Source organism: Peromyscus maniculatus, chromosome 1 (genome assembly GCF_049852395.1).
Source record: "Peromyscus maniculatus bairdii isolate BWxNUB_F1_BW_parent chromosome 1, HU_Pman_BW_mat_3.1, whole genome shotgun sequence".
Classification (NCBI taxonomy): Eukaryota; Metazoa; Chordata; class Mammalia; order Rodentia; family Cricetidae; genus Peromyscus; species Peromyscus maniculatus.
In genome coordinates, this window is record NC_134852.1 from 190,745,361 (window position 1) to 190,764,253 (window position 18,893).

The 18,893-nt window shown below is 43.8% G+C and overlaps 1 long non-coding RNA gene across 1 annotated transcript; it reads left to right on the forward strand.

The window, feature by feature from the left end:
• The first annotated feature begins 268 nt into the window (after nt 1-268).
• On the forward strand, nt 269-17,906 carry LOC143271130 (uncharacterized). Its single transcript, XR_013048346.1, has 3 exons — nt 269-1,221; nt 2,025-2,224; nt 17,387-17,906. It is a non-coding gene; the product is annotated as an uncharacterized LOC143271130 (long non-coding RNA).
• Nucleotides 17,907-18,893: the final 987 nt, after the last annotated feature.

The window sequence follows — 18,893 nt, forward strand, 5'->3', positions numbered from 1 at the left end:
AGGAGAGGACTGGATAGAATTAAAGACGTAGGCGTTCTGGGCTCATACGTGAGATGGTTAAAGCCTAGAGGATGGTGAGCTGACTGAGAGAGACAATAAGAAATTAAAAGAGCTGAGGGCATTCAAGGGGAGCCCAGAGGAAGGAGAGCCTCTGGGAAACAGCAGATTGGCATTTCTTTGATGCCTAATGGGATCTTCTCAACTGACTGAACACCGAGACTCTTTGAAAAGAGCGACTCTCTTTAATCTGACTAAATTCCACTAATACATAAAGGTACCTCTGGGATTCCAGATGCTCGGTCCCTTGTGCAGGTTGACACTTTTTGTTAAAATGGCATGTTTAAAAGATTATACTATTTCAGTAATTTTAACAAATCCATAGCTATCTCAAACATTCCAGCACATTGTCATTATTTATTTATCTTCCTGCCCTTCTAACTGGGCTGGAAAAATGCTCAAGGGCCGCTGGGCTTCACATCTGACGTGGTACTTGGCATATATTTGTGAATAAATATGTGAGTTTTAGAGTCCAGCCTAAGGAGAGAATGTGGTAACAGTTTTTGAAACTCAGGTCCAGTCTTTCCAAGAGTTTGCAACAGAATCGTAGTAAGTGGGCAAGAGCTATATAGTTCTAAACATGGCAGTGTCCTTTGTACTAGTCAGCGTTGATGACGATGCCTGGACTCTGTTTAGAATGTAGTCTCACACAGCAAATGGAACGAATCAACCGGAACCACTGTTACACATACGAATCTCGCAAGTATTAGTGGAAGAAGTCACATAAACGCATGCTCTCCCAGTCCATTTTGTACTGCCATAACAGCAAACTCAAGACTGGATGCCCTTTTGAAGAATAGTTTTACAGTTTTCTTTTACAGTTCTGGAGGCTGGGAAGTCCAGGTCAGAGGGAGGGATTTCTTGCTGCCTCACCCCAGGACAGAAAGCAAAAGGGCAAGAGGGCACATGCAACAGAGGGTAGAGGGCGGCAAATTCATCTTTCTTACGATCCCATTCTCCTAGTGACTAACCTACTCCAGGATAATGGCATTAACCCACTCAAGAGGGCCGTGCTCTCCTGACCTGATCATTTCTTAAAGGTCCTGTCTCTCAACACGGCAACACTGAAGATCACATTTCCAATATGAACTTCTGAGGACACACTCAAAGCATAGCAGATGGGAACTATAGAAAACACTTGAAGTTTAAACAAGCAGGACTAAGGTAGTGTTTAGAAGTCTGGAAAACTCTTGTCTTTGCAGGGTGTAGTGATGGGAGGGCACAGGGGATGGACTTCTTGAGAACTATGCTCTATGTCTTGATCTGGGTCATGTTTACATGAGCATGCTCAGTGTGTGATCTTGCATTGAGCTGTACCTTTTTCAGTATGATTGACGTTTCCATGTGTTTTTTGAAAATAATTACAGTATATAATACTACAAATATGTAGAAGCATTATGGAAAAATTTTGACATGAGTACAGCATTAAGGCGGTAGCTGAAACCACACTATCAAATAGTGGATTTCATAAGGCATGGGAGAATTGGCTGGTTTATAAGGCTAAAGATTTCATATTTTCTGGGGAAAGGGTGTCTGTCTCTTAGTGGTCCATACTTGGCTGGCAATATAGCAAACAAATAAATAAATAGGTTCAAGAAACTGTTGGTAACTGTTATTTATATATTATTATGGGTTCTGTTAATATTGTTATAAAATTGCTTTTCTTCATTTCATAACATTCTACTCCAAGAAGACAGAGATTTTTGAAAGATACCACAGCTTTAGTGCAAACCACATTAGTATCACTATCGTAGCAAAAGCTGGCAAAGGATGTTGCCAGTTAAGTGGTCTCAGAGTTGAAGCCAGAAGATCAGGTGGAAAAAAAACTGCTATAATGAGGTGCTCTCAGAAGCCAGCAATCCTGTTAATTAAAGTACTGGCCAAGTAGCAGGACAGAGTCGTCCAGACCACCCACTGAGGTGTCTAAGGTCCTGAATTCTAATCCTGTCTCTGCCCCTCCCTCTCAGTGTGACTTTAAGCAAGCTGTTTGACATCTCGAAGCTTCATTTTTCTCGTCTATGAGATGGAGATAAAACGCACACGTTAAAGAAAAAAGAGCACTTAGATCTGCTGTTTGCCATGAATCCTCTCATCTTCTTCCATTTTATACTTGAGAAAAAAACAGAGGCTCAGTCGGGGGTCATCACTTGGCTGAAGTCACAAGCTGGTAAGTGGTATAGACAAACAGGACGCCCGAGCCCTGTTTTTAACAATTACTGAACTGTTGAACTACCTGGCAAAGTTCCCCGGGGGTTAAGTGAACCGATGTACCTAATTGTGCGTGACATATTTGGAGTATTTCATAAACGTTAATTATTAAAACAAGAACGGAGTGGAACCCAGATTTCAAACCACAACAAACCCGAGGTTGGCATGGATCATCCAGGGTCAAGTCGAAAGCTGAAAGCCGGGCATGCCCCGTCTCCAAGCATCTACAAACGAAAGCAAGTTCTTAGCAAAGGTCCCAGGGTGTCAGGAATAATTTGTGTATGTAGGAACCACCTGTGTGGGAATGGATGGGAGGGAAGTAAAATGAGCAAGGACTGGAGGGTGCCGACATGGAAGTAGGGAGCAATGAGGCCTGCGGGTGCCCTCTGCCCAGGAGACTGCGAGGGGGTACAGCCCTTTGACTCACTGTGGAAGACATGGAGGCCAGAAGAGCTAGGGGAGCCACCTGGAGCTCCCCAACCACACATACCAGGTGCCCTGACTCCCAGGCCAGTCTGTCAAACTGGGAGCAAACAGAGCCTAGGTCTGGACGCCCTGCGTTTGCATGTTAGGTAATGACAGCATTACTCCTCCATCACCTCTCCCCACCCCTGAGAGGTCAGGAGCCCTGTCTCTTCTGTTTCCCACTTAATCTGCTGTCATCCGGTGAAAGCACTTAGACATTAGTCAGGTCTGTTACAGTTTAAAAAAATGGGATAAGGATAAATATACTGGGGACTAGAAAGGAAAACTGACATAAATATTTCAGATGGAACACAGGACTTCAAAGTCACTTCCAAAATCTGATAAGGGCTGCACACCCTGTCTCCAGAGATTAAACGGTAGAGCCCCAAGTTCACATTTATACGACTGGTAATGTTTAGCGAGAAAACACTGAAAGGCTGGGAAGGCACCACACCAGGTTTCCTCTCCCCTTAGCGTTTCCTTCTCTGATGTTCATCGTTAGATCCCAAGCCAGCTCAGGCGGCTGCCCAGGTCCAGCTCATCTGCAGCTGGATCTCTCCCCACCCTCAGAGCTGACTTTTCGAACCGGTCCCAGGTTAATACAGTCTCCTCCTCCCATTTGTTACCCAGCAACCAGAGATAGCCCGACTGCCAGCACTCTGTTAAGGACTCATCATTCACACGGCCTAGACCCTCTCTCCTTCCTCTGAGACCTATAAGAAGGGACGCCACCACTCCACTCAGCCATGTGGGCCTGAATTTTCCTCAGAGTCCCCATCACATCTGCCTGTCTGCCTGTGTATAGTGTTAATTGCTCTCCTAATAAATCTCTTACCCCCAAAGACAATCTGTCTCAGTGTCCCATAAACTCAGAATGTTTTACTCATCTTCCCTGTAGTTATGAGCCAAGGTTGGTGCTAAAGAACATAGCTCACATGTCTTGGTGGGGATGAAGACCCAGGTTAACTGCAGCTGTGGATCTATGCTCCCGTGGAGCCTTTTGTTGATGCTTGTTTTATTTTGAGAGAGAGTCTCACAGTGTAGCCCGGGATGCCCTCCAGCCCCCCATACTCCTGCCTCACACGCTCTCGTATGGGGATTGCAGGCGTGTGCCACTCTGCCTGGCTCACACTGCTAATTGATTAGCTGACTACTGTATACTCTCAGAAGGGTTTTCTCTGGGAGTTTTTACCCTTTTAAGATTAGTTGGGGATGGAGGTGTGGCTAGAGATGTAGTTTAGGTAGAGTGCTTGACTAGCGTGCAAAAAAGCCCTCGGTTCTATTCCCAACACTGCATAAACCAAGAGTGGTGGTGCATGCCTGTAATCCCAGCCCCAGGTAGGTAGAGGGAGAAGGACCAGAAGTTCTTGGCTAAATAGAAACCTCCAGGCCAATCTGACCTACATGAGACCCTGTCTTGAAGATAACTCACTAAGTAATTTCATAACAAAAAAATTAGACATTCCCATAACGGTTACAATTTTTACTATTTTGAACACAGAGCTCGGAGGTATTAGTATTTATATCACTAGACAAACATCACTGCCGTCTACCCACAGAACTCTCTCATGCTGTGGAAATTAACTATGTAAAGATGTGTTACATTTGTTTATGCTGTGGAACATTACTTTAACTGGGTAAAGGTGTGTTACATTTGTTTCCGCTGCATGTGTTTGGTGATGTAAGGATGTGTGTTTAATTATGTAAAGATGTGTTGCGTTTGTGGCACCTTGCTTGCCTAAGGCACCTGATTGGTCTAATAAAAAGCTGACTGGCCAATAGCTGGGCAGGAGAGGGATAGGCGGGGCTGGCAGGCAGGGAGAATAAATAGGAGGAGAAATCTAGGCTTGAGAGAGAGGAAAGGGAGGAGAGGAGAACAAGGGAGAAAGAGAGGGACATGTCCAAGGCCAGAAGCCACGCAGCTGCCAGCCAGGCAGACATAGAATAGAATATACAGAAAAAAGGAAAGGTCAAAAGCCCTGAGGCAAAATGTAGATGAAAAGAAACAAATAGTTTAAAAGAGCTAGTGAGACAAGCATAAGATAAGGCCGAACATTGATAACTAATATTAAGTCTCCATGTCATGATTTGGGAGCTGGTTGGGGGTCAAAAAAAGAAAGCCTGCTACACTCTCATTTACCCAAATTAAAATTATCCCCCTAAACATCAATTCCCCATCCCTCCCCCACCCAAGGCTCAGAAACCTCTATTATACTTCCCATCTCTATGAATTTGATTTTGTTAGGCCACTCTAACAAGTGAAACTATACAATGTTTGTCCCTTATGTTTGATTTATTTCATTTGCATAAGATTAGTAAGATTCATCCATGTTGTAACTTGGGTCAAAGTTTCCTTTTTAAGGCTGAAGAATATTCCATTATATGGTGTATATCATATTATAGTTATCTATTGGTTCATCAGTTGACATTTGAGTAGTATTCACCTTTTATCTTTGTAAATGATGCTTCTGTGAACCATGTGTACAAATGTCTGTTCAGGCCCCTGCTTGGAATTTCTGAAATCATGTGGTAATTCTCAGCGTAACTTTTTTGATGAGCTATTGTAGCATGAATATTCAAAAGTCTTATTAATAAAAACAAACCCAGAGCCATGCACTGGGGTGAAGGCTGGAAGATTAGAGAAACAGAACAAGCCACAGCTACCTCACCTGGCCAGTTCCTCAGCTGATCTCGTTTCCTCAAACTGGAAGCCTCTGAGTCCTCACCCGAATGGATCTTAGCAGAACTGCTGCTAAAAAGTCTAAAAGCTTAATAGACTCTAGTTCCTGGTTTTCACGCCTTATATACCTTCTGATTCCTGTCATCTCTTCCTGGGATTAAAGGCGTGTGTCACCATGCCTGGCTGTTTCCAGTGGGGCTTTGAACTCACAGAGATCCAGAATGCTGTATTAAAGGTGTGTGTGCCATCATTTTCTGGCCTCTATGTCTATCTAGTGGCTGTTCTGTTCTCTGACCCCAGATAAGTTTATTAAGGTACACAATATATTGGGGGACACAATATCACCACAAGCTATACTTACATTCTTTCTTACTACATTTCCAGAGACAGTTACCTATCTGAACAATCTATTTTGCCTTTCAAGTGTACTAGTGTGCCTCTGTCCTAAGTGACCTCTCTTTTGCTTGTCCCTTCTTTAATAACAAGGTTATTTCAAAACATGATCTTAATGTTCCACTCCACTAACTCTTTCAAAACAGAAACATTAAGCTTCACTCTCTGGAACAAATTGCTGTTTCCTAAGTCATGCAGTATATATTTATACTTAAATGGATAAGAATCTATACTTTCATGGTGAGAGTGTAGGGGAGACAGTCTTTGAAATCACTATCAAGATGCCAGTATAGCTGTGTTGGGGCATGCCGGTAGTCCCAGCTACTCAGGAAGCTGATGGGGGATGATTGCTTGAGTGGGTGAGTTTCAGATCAGTCTGGGAAACTAAGAAACTAAGATTGTTACCAGACTTAGAGTCACAGCTTGTTCTCCAAGGAGCCAGGTTTGGATACTTCTACTCAAGCCGTTAAAAGTGTTAAATTAATAGTGAAAAGCAAACAAACAAAACAGAGAAAGGAGCTTTATTCAATGTAGCCACTTAGGAAAGAGTCACAAAGAAATCAAGCTGCTTATAAGTCTATCTTATCAAGCTCCTAACCTGAAGCTAAGGGTATGCATTAAAAAAAAAAAGCAGTCTAGCTAAGGTTTGGTCTCCATCCATCACCCACAGCTTCAAATCACTCTTTCAAGCCTGACGGTTTCTAAAACTTTCTCCAAGAGAAAAGCTCCTGCTCTTGCTCCCCCATCCAGGGCAAATCCTGGTTTCTTGGGGTTTATTGTTTCAATAGTGTGGTATCCAAATGGAGGGGCACAGACATTTCTTTAGACTATAGTCAGTCTTGCAAGGCAGCTTGGTTACCAGGCTTGCTTGAGTAAAGGAATTTAGTATTAGCCTAGGCAACAGAATGAGACCTTGTTTTTTGTTTTGTTTTGTTTTGAGACAGGGTTTCTCTGTGTAACAGGCCTGGCTGTCTTGGAACTTAATTTGTAGACCACGCTGGCCTCCAACAGGCAGAGATTAAAAGGCTGCTCCACTACACCCTTCAAGGTCTTGTTTTTATTATTTAGATAAAAACCAGAGTGCCTACCTGTTCTCTTGATACAGTGCTCTGGGATAGCAACCTCCTGATTAGATTCTGTTTCTTCCTCTTTCGTAGGTGGTGGTCATGGGGGTGGGGGTGGTTCCCATTTTCACAGTCACCATCTCAGCTGTGTATAATTTTGTAAACAGTCTTAAATTATTTTTCAGACAAGGCAAAGCCATAGATTAGTCAAGTTAGAATCGAGACAGTCGCTTGCCTTAGTTTGCTCAGGACAGTTCCAGTTAACCCCTCTTGCCCTGCAAATTTTAAGAGCTCCCCATCCTTGTCTAATTCTAAAATATAAAGACAATTTCAGTTTGGAGGATAAATTCCTGATTCAGCTCAGGTGAAATACTCCTTGATCTTCCAGAGAAGTTTGCATGTTCTGCTCTGAGCCCGAGTTCTTGCATCTCATTTACTAACAGCTCTGCAAAGGAGGCAGAGACACATTTCCTCTCTCTTCAGTGAAGGAGGAAATCAAGGCTTCCAGGATGCAAGCTGACTGAGGCCCTGCCGGCAGACCAGAGCTAGAATTCTCGACTTCAAGTCCAGTATTGTTTCTGCTATGAACCGGTCTGTGCCGGTGTCTGTCTACAGTCTAACTTCACTTCCTCATTTGGTAATCTGGTCGGCTCCTGGACCGAGAACAGTTTAGGCACGTCCATCCTTGTCCAGAGTCTAGGCAAGCACTGAGATCGAGCAAAGAGATGGGAAAAGGTGGATGAGCCCAAGAAGGGCGTTAGCAAATCCTGAGACAAATGAGGTTAACCCTTTGACTCTACTGGATTGTGTCAGGTTGTTTGAATCTTACATCTGGCCAAATTAAGGATGGAGTGAACAGGAGCAGAGGAGAGAAGAGTAAGAGAGAAAGAGGGGAAGAGGGAGAGGGAGAGAGAGAGAGAGAGAGAGAGAGAGAGAGAGAGAGAGAGAGAGAGAGAGAGAGAGAGAGAGAAGTGCATTTTGAAGAACATATATTTAAGTTCTGCTCTGTCTTGTATATTTTCCCTTTATCAGATGAGACAAAGGTATGTATTCATCAAGTAAGAAGTATCAAATATGACTCTTTTCCATCAAATACTATAAAACTTACGTTTAGGATAAGGAATTAAAATCTTTTTTATCACCCCCACCTTGTAAGACCTCTGTGTAAATGTTTTAAGCCTCTAACCCAGTAAAATCTCTGTTTATACAAAGGCCCACTGCTTATTCCAGTGACAGATGGAGATATGTAATAGTGATTGACAGATCATAAATTTGACGAAAAGGATCAAAGGGAATGTTCAAAGGAAATATTGGAAGTTTAACCAACAAGGGAGCTAAATCCATCCCTGACTTAATACAGTTACTAAAAGTTGGCTGATGTTGCAGGGCATTGTGGGGCACACTTTTAATCCCAGCACTCGAGAGGCAGAGGCAGGTAGATCTCTGAGTTTGAGGTCTGCCAGGTCTACATAGTGTGTTCAAGGACAGCCACGGGTACACAGAGAGATCCTGTCTCAAAACAAACAAGGAAGTTGACTGATTTCTTTCACCTGTGAACACACACACACACACACACACACACACACACACACACACACACACACACACACACAAGGGTTTTGCTGGATAAGGATCATTAAGGTCACAGGGTATAAAAGAATGTAGGAGTGGATGAATACGATAGAGTCTGTCTTCTTCACGGTCATTAATGAAGAAGTGAGGATACAGGCATCCACACTCATCTTAGTCAAGAGGCTTATCTAATAGGTCTACTTTTCTCATGGTTACTTCTGAGAAAAGGAATAAAAGTTAGGAACTCTTGAGGGGCAGGGGGTGCTGGTGGCACTCGCTTTTGATCCCAGCACTGGGAGGCAGAGGCAGGCGGATTTCAGTGAGTTTGAGGCCAGCCTGGTCTATGGAACTAGTTCCAGACAGCCAGGGCTACACAAAGAAACCTTGTCTCAAAAAACAAAAACAATGAATAAAATTAAACTTAATTTTTTAAAAAGGAGGATCCTCCAGAGATGCTATGGAGAGGAAAACAAAGATCTGGAAGTCATTCCAATAATCTTTTGTCTCACAGATGGGTACCTGTCCATGAAGACTCCCCCTCACTGTGCCCTTACCCACTGGGTTCTCTTCCACCCACCTGCCTAAAGAAAGAAACGTCTGATATTTTTCCATACACGGATCTTGCCTGAATATGAACTAGAGGATAAAATGTGGCTTCTATAGAAAACTACCATTATACTGCCCTACAATTGGATTTCTATATGGGAGGGAGGGCACTTACCACAATTTTCAGATTGTCTGCCTCCATTTGCAGCTGCACCTGTACTGACCGTGGTTATTGGTCACTCCAGGTCTAGCCAGGGAGGGTCCTAGTCTGAACATTTGTAAAGACAGATACTTCTGTTGACTTGATCCTCCTTCATGATGGATTCTAACTGCCACTCACCCATGATAAACCTAGCAGAGGATGACCCTTGAAAACAAATGTGCTGTTGGTATAGGATCCTATATCTATATCTATAACATCTTTATTTAGCTATAGCTATATATTTCTTTTTCTGTTTCTTTTTAATTCCTATCCCAAATGCATTACCAACAGATGGTAAGACTCTGGACAAATCAGAAACAGCTGCTTTTGGTCCAGCCAGTTGTCATTGAACTCAACAGTGAGCCTCTTGTTCAATGTAAACTAATGGGTTCAGATTTGTAAAGGAACAATTATTTTGTGTACACTATTATTATTGCATGATTTAAAGATGTCTATAGTAAAAGCAGATACTTGGATGCTCATCCATGGAGAGGATAGAGATGATCTCTCTCTAAAGATCTCTCAATAGTAACTCCAATATCATAATTTTAGCAGGAATTCCTTGGTGAGTAAACATCAGTTCAATAATGTTTTACTGCATATTTACTGATTCTTTGTATCTGTGGTATATATTTAAAAAAGCACAGTTATGGTAGTGACTCTTTGCACTGAGTAAAGACTGTCTTGTGTTTTTCTAGAAGGCTTACCTGGGAACTTTTAAAGCCTCATAGTTTAGCAGTATGTACACAGGTAATATAATATTAATTTGTTACATTATCCTATGTATATAGCTTTTTTTTTTATAAAGGTGGTGTTGGACAGCATTGTCATAAGCCAAACAACTGCCATCTTCATAAGGTCAGCTGTGCCTGCTTACAGAAGATGACCATCCCCGGGCTTGTTGACTGTTGATGCTCCTTCATAGAAGGGGTGGGTGAGGAGAGTCACTGGGTCCTCACCTGTGTGTCCAGCTTCTCTCCCAGCAGCTGTGTGCAGTTTTGCCCTAATCACATGTGGCCTCATGGTATTGAGGAGGAGCTAGAGTATACAGGCTGGAAAAGACTTGGGGTGGGGATCTCTGATCTCCACTGATGCAGCTGTGGGAAAACCATTGTACATACTGGGTACAACTTTTCAGTGTGGCTGTTTTTGGGTGCTCACACACCTCTCAGTAACTCTCACACACGCAGAGGAAGTCCAATAAGCTCATTGGTTCACCAGGGTGAAGACTGATGAAACTGAACTTTGGTTTGTCATTGGGACCTGATGAGGAGAGAATAGACATTGCTTAGTGCCCCTCCCCTTCCAGGGAGATTTTCACAATAGATAGTAAATTCCTTTGTTAATACTATTATGTCTTATGGTATAAGAAAGGAAACCTGTAAGTACAAATAAAACATTAGAAGGACGTATACATGGAAATTGTTTTAGTAAAGATGGATTTATTGCATATGAAGATTAAGATGGCTGGATGTTTCCTGGATGGGAAAGAAGAGTAAGTTACTCAAGGTACACAAAGGATGAGACTTAGAGATGATATATATGGTATTTAAAGTTTCTAAGGTCACTGGACATGGTGGCACACACCATTAATCCCAGCACTCAGAGACAGAGGCAGGCAGATCTCTGTCAGTTTGAGGCCAGCTTGGTCTACAGAGTTCCAAGACAGCCAAGTCTACACAGAGAAACGCTGTCTCGAAAAACAAAACAAAACAAAACAACAACAAAAAAAGTTTCTAAGGTCAAAGATCAGTGAGGACTACAAGATCTATAAGGACTATCTAAAATCAACATCTTTTTTATTTATTTTTATTTTTTATTTTTTATTTTATTTTATTTTACAATATTATTCAGTTCTACATAACAGCCACAGATTCCCTTGTTCTCCCCCTTCCTGCCCCCCTCCCCTTCCCCCCAGCCCACCCCTCATTCCCACCTCCTCCAGATCAAGGCCTCCCCCGAGGACTGAGATCGACCTGATAGACTCAGTCCAGGCAGGTCCAGTCCTCTCCTCCCAGATTGAGCCAAGCATCCCTGCATAAGTCCCAGGTTTCAAACAGCTAACTCATGCAACGAGCCCAGGACCTGGTACCACTGCCTAGATGCCTCCCAAACAGATCAAGCCAATCAACTGTCTCACCTATTCAGAGGGCCTGATCCAGTTGGGGGCCCCTCAGCCTTTGGTTCATAGTTCATGTGTTTCCATTCGTTTGGCTATTTGTCCCTGTGCTTTATCCAACCTTGGTTTCAACAATTCTCGCTCATATAAACCCTCTTCTTTCTCGCTAATTAGACTTCCGGCACTCCACCCGGGGCCTAGTCGTGGATGTCTGCATCCAGATTCCTCAGTCCTTGGATGGGGTTTCTGGCACAACTGTTAGAGTAAAATCAACATCTAATCGAAGTTTGTTTAGAAGTACCTAGGCGCTGGGTGGTGGTGGTGCATGCCTTTAATCCCAGCACTTGGGAGGCAGAGACACATAGATCTCTGTGAGTTCAAGGCCAGCCTGGGCTACATAGTGAGTTCTAGGAAAGGCACAAAGCTACACAGAGAAACCCTGTCTTGGAAAAAAAAAAAAAAAAAGAAGAAGTACCTAGGCATTAAAATATTATACAATAGTATAAAGTACCAGACAGTTGGAACTTGATCTTCTGGGTGTTTAACAACCATAGTTGGAGACTATTCTAACATGATCAGAGGTACTAAAAGGGAGATTATCTTCCCCCTTGCCCTTTAAGATCAATGAAGTCCCAGGGGACTGTGGACAACTCTCAAGTTGTCCTGTTGTGACTGGAGAATCACATGCTCTCTTGTTCTGGGAGGCCATGGAAAATTTACTCCACTCAGTGAATTCTAACCAATATCCTGTCTAAAAAGAGGAGGGTCAACACAGAGGAAAGATTTCTGTATACCTATTTTTCTTTGGGCCAACAGCTAACAAGGCAAACAAACAAACAAACAAACAAACAAATAAAACACGACACAGAGACTTTTTATTAATTATGAAAGCTTGACCTTTGCTTAGGTTTGTCCCACTAGCTTTTACAACTTAAATTAATCCATATTTTTAAATCTATGTTCTTCTACATGGCTCGGTTGCCTTTACTGTGTACTACCCATCCTGCTTCCTCAATGTTTGGCTTTTTCCCAGAGCTCTCTCTGTCCAGAAGTCCTGCCTGTGCCTCCTTCCTAGCTATTGACCATTTAGCTCTTTATTAAACCAATCACAGTGATACATCTTCACACAGTGTAAAGAAATATTTCACAACATATTTCTTCAGTGATTCCAAGCAAAGCCACTGTCAGGTGAAGCAAGGCCTTTGACTTATCCTCACATAGATGGACAACTGGCAGAAGAAAGGCTAGCAGAGCCTGAGGTTCCTCTGAAGCTCAGTGATCCCAGAGGACCAGATCCTCACCTGGCTTTGATAATACAAAAAGAAAAGAAATTTTGGTCACATGCATGGTCTCAAATACTCAGCAGGAAAGTATAACCAGAGACTAAGAGAACTGGTAAAAATCCAAGGGATTGCACTGCCCAAATATTAGGCATAAGTCCACAAGAGATGTTATTTAGACAACTATATCTCAGTGGTATTTTTATCTTGATAAAAAGATGTTGTCCAGCCAGGCATGATAGCACACACCTTTAATCCCATCACTTGGGAGGCAGAGGCAGACAGATCTTCCTGAGTTCAAGGCCAGCCTGAACTACATAGTGAGTTCCAGGACAGCTAGTGCTGTGCAGAGTGAGATTCTGTCTTGGGCTGGAGAGATGGCTTAGAGGTTAAGAGCTCTTCCAACTCTGGACAATTATATGTTACATTTACAGGGTCCGACCCATTCTCAAAATACATAACAGTTTCTCTTAGACTGGAGATGTCACACTAACTGGCCAATGAGTAACACTTGGCCATGCATGTAGCCTGAGTGGTCAGGGCTCCCAGACAGAAAGTGACTTGAAACCCAGAACCTAAGCAATAAACAATTAGTTGGCTGAACCTTGAGTGGTAGGAGTATGTTCGGAAAGTTCATTACTGCAGAGGGTTATGTCTACCAAAGTTGCTTCAAGTCTAACCTTGATTCAGCAAACACTTGGGAATTTGTCTTTGTGTATTCTCTGCAGGGACAACTAGTCTGTTCTGAATTTGCTTTGAGGTCTTAGCAAAATGTATAAAAGGCTGTCTTTGTAGCTGAGAATTTTCCTATGTCAGTCTGAGTATGAAAAATATCCTGGTATTATTTCTATTCATCAGAATTATACAGCTTAAGCAGAAATCATCGTCCTGACCATCCACAGCTATATGTGTGCCCAATAGATGGAATATATTCAAGAGATAAACATATAAGCAGTGGGAAAACACCAATAGCTGTTTTTAGGGAAGATAAGTAGTGGCACATGAGAACAATTACAGACAAGCAACTAGTCCAGAGTCTGCGGTTCTGTAAGACTTGCTTGATGGTATTCCTCCATCGGAGGGTTACTCCTCTAGTGGGCTGACATCTGAATTATTAATTGCCATCTGTTGTATAGTCCCACAGCCTCTGGTAAAGCCATTGCCACCAGCAGCTCTCAGCATCTGTCCAAACCCCACCCTCTCAGCAAGCTTCTGAACAAATCAGAGGCACCAAAAAGTCCAGTTCCAAATTCTTGTCAGCTACTGCAGCTCCTCCCCTGAAGTTTCCTCTGCCCAGGTCCCCACCTAAATTGCTCAGCTTCTGACCACACTTGGGTATACATCCAGCTTGTGGCAGACACATTATCACTCCTCACCTACCACCTATAAAGTCTCCTGCTTTCATTTGTGGGCATGGCTTCTCCAGCCTTGATCTCTGGGACTGGAGAACCCACCTGGGAGTTGCTTTGTGCAGATAAACTGGTTATTACACTTTTTCAGTTTGGCTTGATCTGGCTTACTGTGTTGGTGGAGAAATATATTATCAGGGGACAGAAAATCTATTGTCTTGGTGCCAAAACCCAGGAGGAGTTGAGCTCTCCGGCCCAGTGGACCAGGCACTCTGACCATATGGGAAGCCACTCCTCTCCCTTTATCTTTCTCTCTACTAGACATGATTGACTTTAGTTGTCACCCATTGCCCAGCCATTGCCTAAAGAGATACTGGGTACCTCTTCTGGGTCTAGGACCCCTGGGATCACTTGCCAAGCTGTGGCTGCACCAGGGCACACCCTATCCCTTACAGAGCAGAGACAGTCTTCTGTCCTTCCCAAGAGGCTAGCCCACCCCCTAGGCTATTGTTTAGGATGCCTTGCCCTAGTCCTTGGTCTCTGTCACAGGCTTGGAAATGGGTGATGCTGGGTCTACATCTGATCCTCAGTCAGCCCTGGGGTGTCTGCTATGAAATCTATCTACCATTTGTGGCTGTCTCACACCATATGCCCAAAACAAGTGATTTGAACTCCCTTATGCCCAGGGGTTTTGAGCTCTGCATTCCTGCCCCTCCCTCTGCAGCGAGTGCTCAGCAGCCCAAGTTTTGTTGGCCAGGGTTGTGATAGCTCCAGATGCCTTTTCACTGACAGACTGACCCTGATCCCTCTCCTCTGACTGAACCACCCGAGTCACTGGTACACCACACCTCTCTTCTTCCTCTTGTCTCTTCCCTGTTCTGTCTGTTTGTCTGTCTACCTGCCTCTATCATGTCTCTACTCAGAGATGGTCTTTTGTTCTTTCACTCTCCCCATCCCCCAATCAACCTCTTGTACTAACTCTGTTGTGTGTAGTGTGTTCTTTTAGTGGCATACCTTGTCAGGGCCCACCAAAAGGTACCCACTTCACTTTTTTCCCCTTTCCATTGGTGCCAAAGTCTCACTAGGATCTCCTGGCATTTGGTCTGGCCATGCTGGGATCCTACCTGCCCACTTCATCTGAAACAGATCCAATATCCCTGTTTGTTTCTATCCACTCTCTCACCCTACCATGCTTGGATCCACCTCCTCTATCCACAACAGATCTTTTTGTTTGTTTCTGTCTGTTCTTCCACCCTAAATTGTATAAATGTCCCATCCATACATTTGTTTTAACATATGAGTCAGAGCTGGAGAAGCCAGCTTCTGTGTGCCCAGAACACACCTGTTCTCTGTTGCAGTATCTACTGATCTAGCCTTCAATAAGGTATGTACAGATCATCTATCTGTCTATAAATTTGATTCCAAATTTTAGAGTCTGATTCTTCAGCTGCTGCTTTCCTCTGCCCTGTGTTACCATCCATGTGGGCGCATATGAGCTTGTCTGGCTCCTGCAACCTGCAGCACCCACATGGACATCTTTCCTGCTCTCTTCCCCTCTCCCAGCAGCCTGGGAGATCCACAGCTTAAGCTCTAGGCCACCATATTCCATGTGGCTCTGGATCTTTGACCTGCTGACCCACATGGACACATCCCTTCTCTTCTCCTTCCTTGAAGCCAGCCTGACCACACTCACAGTGTTCCACTTTGATACCCTCTCTCTCTTGTTGAATATTTGTCTACACTGTGTGAATATATGTTGCTGTGATTGGTTTAATAAAGAAGCTGATTGGACAATAGCTGGACAGGATAAGGTTAGGGGATGGGAAGAAGAAGGATGGAGTCAGAGGAGTAGGGAGAAGATGTAGAGAGAAGCAAAATGGACATGCTATACTGAGAAAGTTACCAAGCCATGTGGCAAAGTGTAGATAGAAATGTGGATTAATTTAAATTTAAGAGTTAGCTAGGGGTTAGGGATTTAGCTCAGTGGTAGAGTGCTTGCCTAGCAAGCACAAGGCCCTGGGTTTGGTCCTCAGCTCCAGGAAAAAAAGAGTTAGCTAATAACAAGCCTGAGCTATTGGCCGATCATTTATAATTAATATTTAGTCTTTGTGTGTTACTTGGGAGCTGCTTATGGGACAGAAGCTTCTGCCTACACTCTCTTTCTCCATGGACTCAAATTTTATTTTAACAGCTTGGCTTCAGTACAAATCAATTACCCAAATTAGCAAACTTGATTTCAAAATTCTCACAAATTGTTAACTGTTATTGCTGCAAACAAACGATCCCCAAATATCTTATACCTAAACTTGCTGTGCTACACTTCCAAAGTCCCTTACCTCTAAGGCTTTACTTCCTCCCATGACCTTGTCCAGACTGTGGACAAACAGGACGCTGGGGAGTAGATTGCCCCACTTTGCCTAGATGAGGTAATCCAGTCCCCCCAGGTTCCTGCTTACAGGAATGTCTGTCAGATCTTCTGGGCCTGGCAGTTGAGGACTGATGCTGCCCTGGGACCTCTGACCCCAGTGACCATGGAGGAACCTGGGGTAGCTGTCTTGGTAGTTAGTAAGTCCCTGTCATTTTTAATAGGTTCAGAAGTTGTTTGGTCTGCATTTCTGCTTACTCAGGTGAAATTTGTCCTCAGATCTGATGGTGTTTGATGACTAGACTACTGATAGCTTCAACAGTTTAACAGCACCCTCCCCACACTTCCCACCCTGCCCCAAGGCTAAAACCATCTTGGTAGTTCATTAGTTCATTCATTAGTTAAGTTTCTAGTTAAAAAATACAGACAGGTTTGCCTTATTCGCAGGCTTCATAGTAAAGGATAAACAGGTTTCAGATGTAACTTTTCACTAAAGGAACCCAGAATATGATTTGAGATGTATAAATGCAAGTTGTAAAGGCATAAGTAAACTATTGAAGGTGTGTAAAGATGTTTTGACTTCTGTCTCCTTTCTATGCTATTGTTACGCAGGGATTTTGGCAATTCAGAATTTTAGCATTGATAAATGGAGTTCCGAAAAATGGATAGAGCACTAGCTACTATTCAGCCACAAGCTCAAGGTTTTAAATTTCCTTTGGTTGTCCTCTAAGTATAAACTTAAAGATGTATTTCATTGGGTTAAAACATGTATCAGGCTCTCTAGACACAGAAAAAAATGTTCATGCCTTTTAACCCAAAGCCATGGCCTTTGCTATGACACAGAGGTGCAAACCTGTTCCAGCTATTTTGCAGGCACCTGCATGTTCTTGGGGAAAGAGTATTGCTACTGTATGAAGGAATCTGGCCTGGTGGAAACTAATTATCTAATTGTCTCCACAAATTATCTGAAGAACTTTGCCAATACAACCAGGGCACACCTCTGTTCCACTCTTTCTGGTGTATTCACTCTTTCCATGTCTAGTCCTGTTCATAGGGCTGGTGGTAATAATCTATTTTTTCTCCTAGCACCTTGCCTTCTCTGCTGCTTCCAGGAATGGATTCAAAAGGTCTCCAGGATGGTGGTTAATGGAATGCTTCTTCACCCTACCTCCTGCTGAGCATGAGCTCACCGACTCCAGACTTTCCCTCCCCATGTCGTCCCATGCCAACAGGAAGTAGCCAGATTTGAACCAGCACCCATATACCCAAAAAGGTTGGGACGTTCTGTTGGAACCTTCAGCTCGCTCCTGCATGGTCTGAGAAGCTCCATTCCTGTCTCTCCAAGCCCACCCACTCAGAGAATCTCCAAACATGGGAAGGCACCAAAAAGTCCAGTTCCACATTCCTGGCAGCTATTATAGCTTCCTCCTCTGAAGTGCCCGGCTTTTGACCATCCTTGGGCATAAACCCAGCTTGTGGCAGACACATCATCACTCCTCACCTACCACCTATAATGTCTCCCTGCTTTTGTTTGTGGGCATGGCTTCTCTGGCCTTGATCTCTGGGATATGAGAACCTGCCCGGGAGTCGATTTGTTCAAATAAACCTGTTGTTACACTTTTTCAATTTGGCTTGATCTGTCTTACTGCATTGGCAGAGAAACCTATTATGGGGGTGGGGGAATTGTTAGCATTCTTACTCACCCCTTAGGGGCCCGCCCAGTGTCCTCCTGATGCCATCCTAAGTTTCCTTTAAGTAAAAACTCCTCCCACTTCGCTTTCTCTCCCCCTTCTCAACAAGAGGTTGCGCACACCTCTTTCTTTCTCTCTCTTTCTCTTTCTCTCTCTCTCTCTTTCTCTCTCTCTTTTCTTCTCTCTCCCTCTCTCTTTCTATCTCTCTCTCTTTTCTCCTTCCCTCCATTCCCATTCCCCTCCCCCCAAACCCCAAAATAAACTTGCCACGTGGACATCTAATCTACATGCATGGCATGTTTCATCCGCCGTGTGGCACCTTGGTCCAAAACCCACCAAGGCCCTCCTGCACGCCATATCATTACATTGGTGTCGCGACTCGGATAGGCCCTCCCGACAGCCCCTCCCGTGCCAGGATCCTGGACCTAGTCTACCCACAACAGGCTCCAGCTCACCCCATCACTCACCACCCCATTCACTAATGGAAATCTCGTAAGTTTTAATTGGGTTGTTACACCCCCTCCAGAGCTGCCCACAGCTCCTTTAGGCCCTTCTGGCTTTTGTGACATGATCCCTGACCTTTTCCTATGGATGTGATTCTCTCCTGGAGCTCGGTTTTTGTTCTCACCTCCTCAAAGATCTTAGTCCTAGGTGCCGAGACTTCTGACTTAGCCAGGCTAAGTTGACCCCTGTTGAGTGTGGCGATGGCCCTCTTCAAAGGCTTGATCCTCATTCTGTCCTCTCTCTAGCCCCTGGGGACACCCACAGCTACAGGCTGTAGGGATTCCTTTCCCCTGCCTCATCCATGGGTACCATGATTTTGGGGGGGGCATGTACGACATCTGTGAATGATCAGGGCCTGTCCCCACTCTCATGTGGTCTTTCACTCTTTTCCTCTCTTC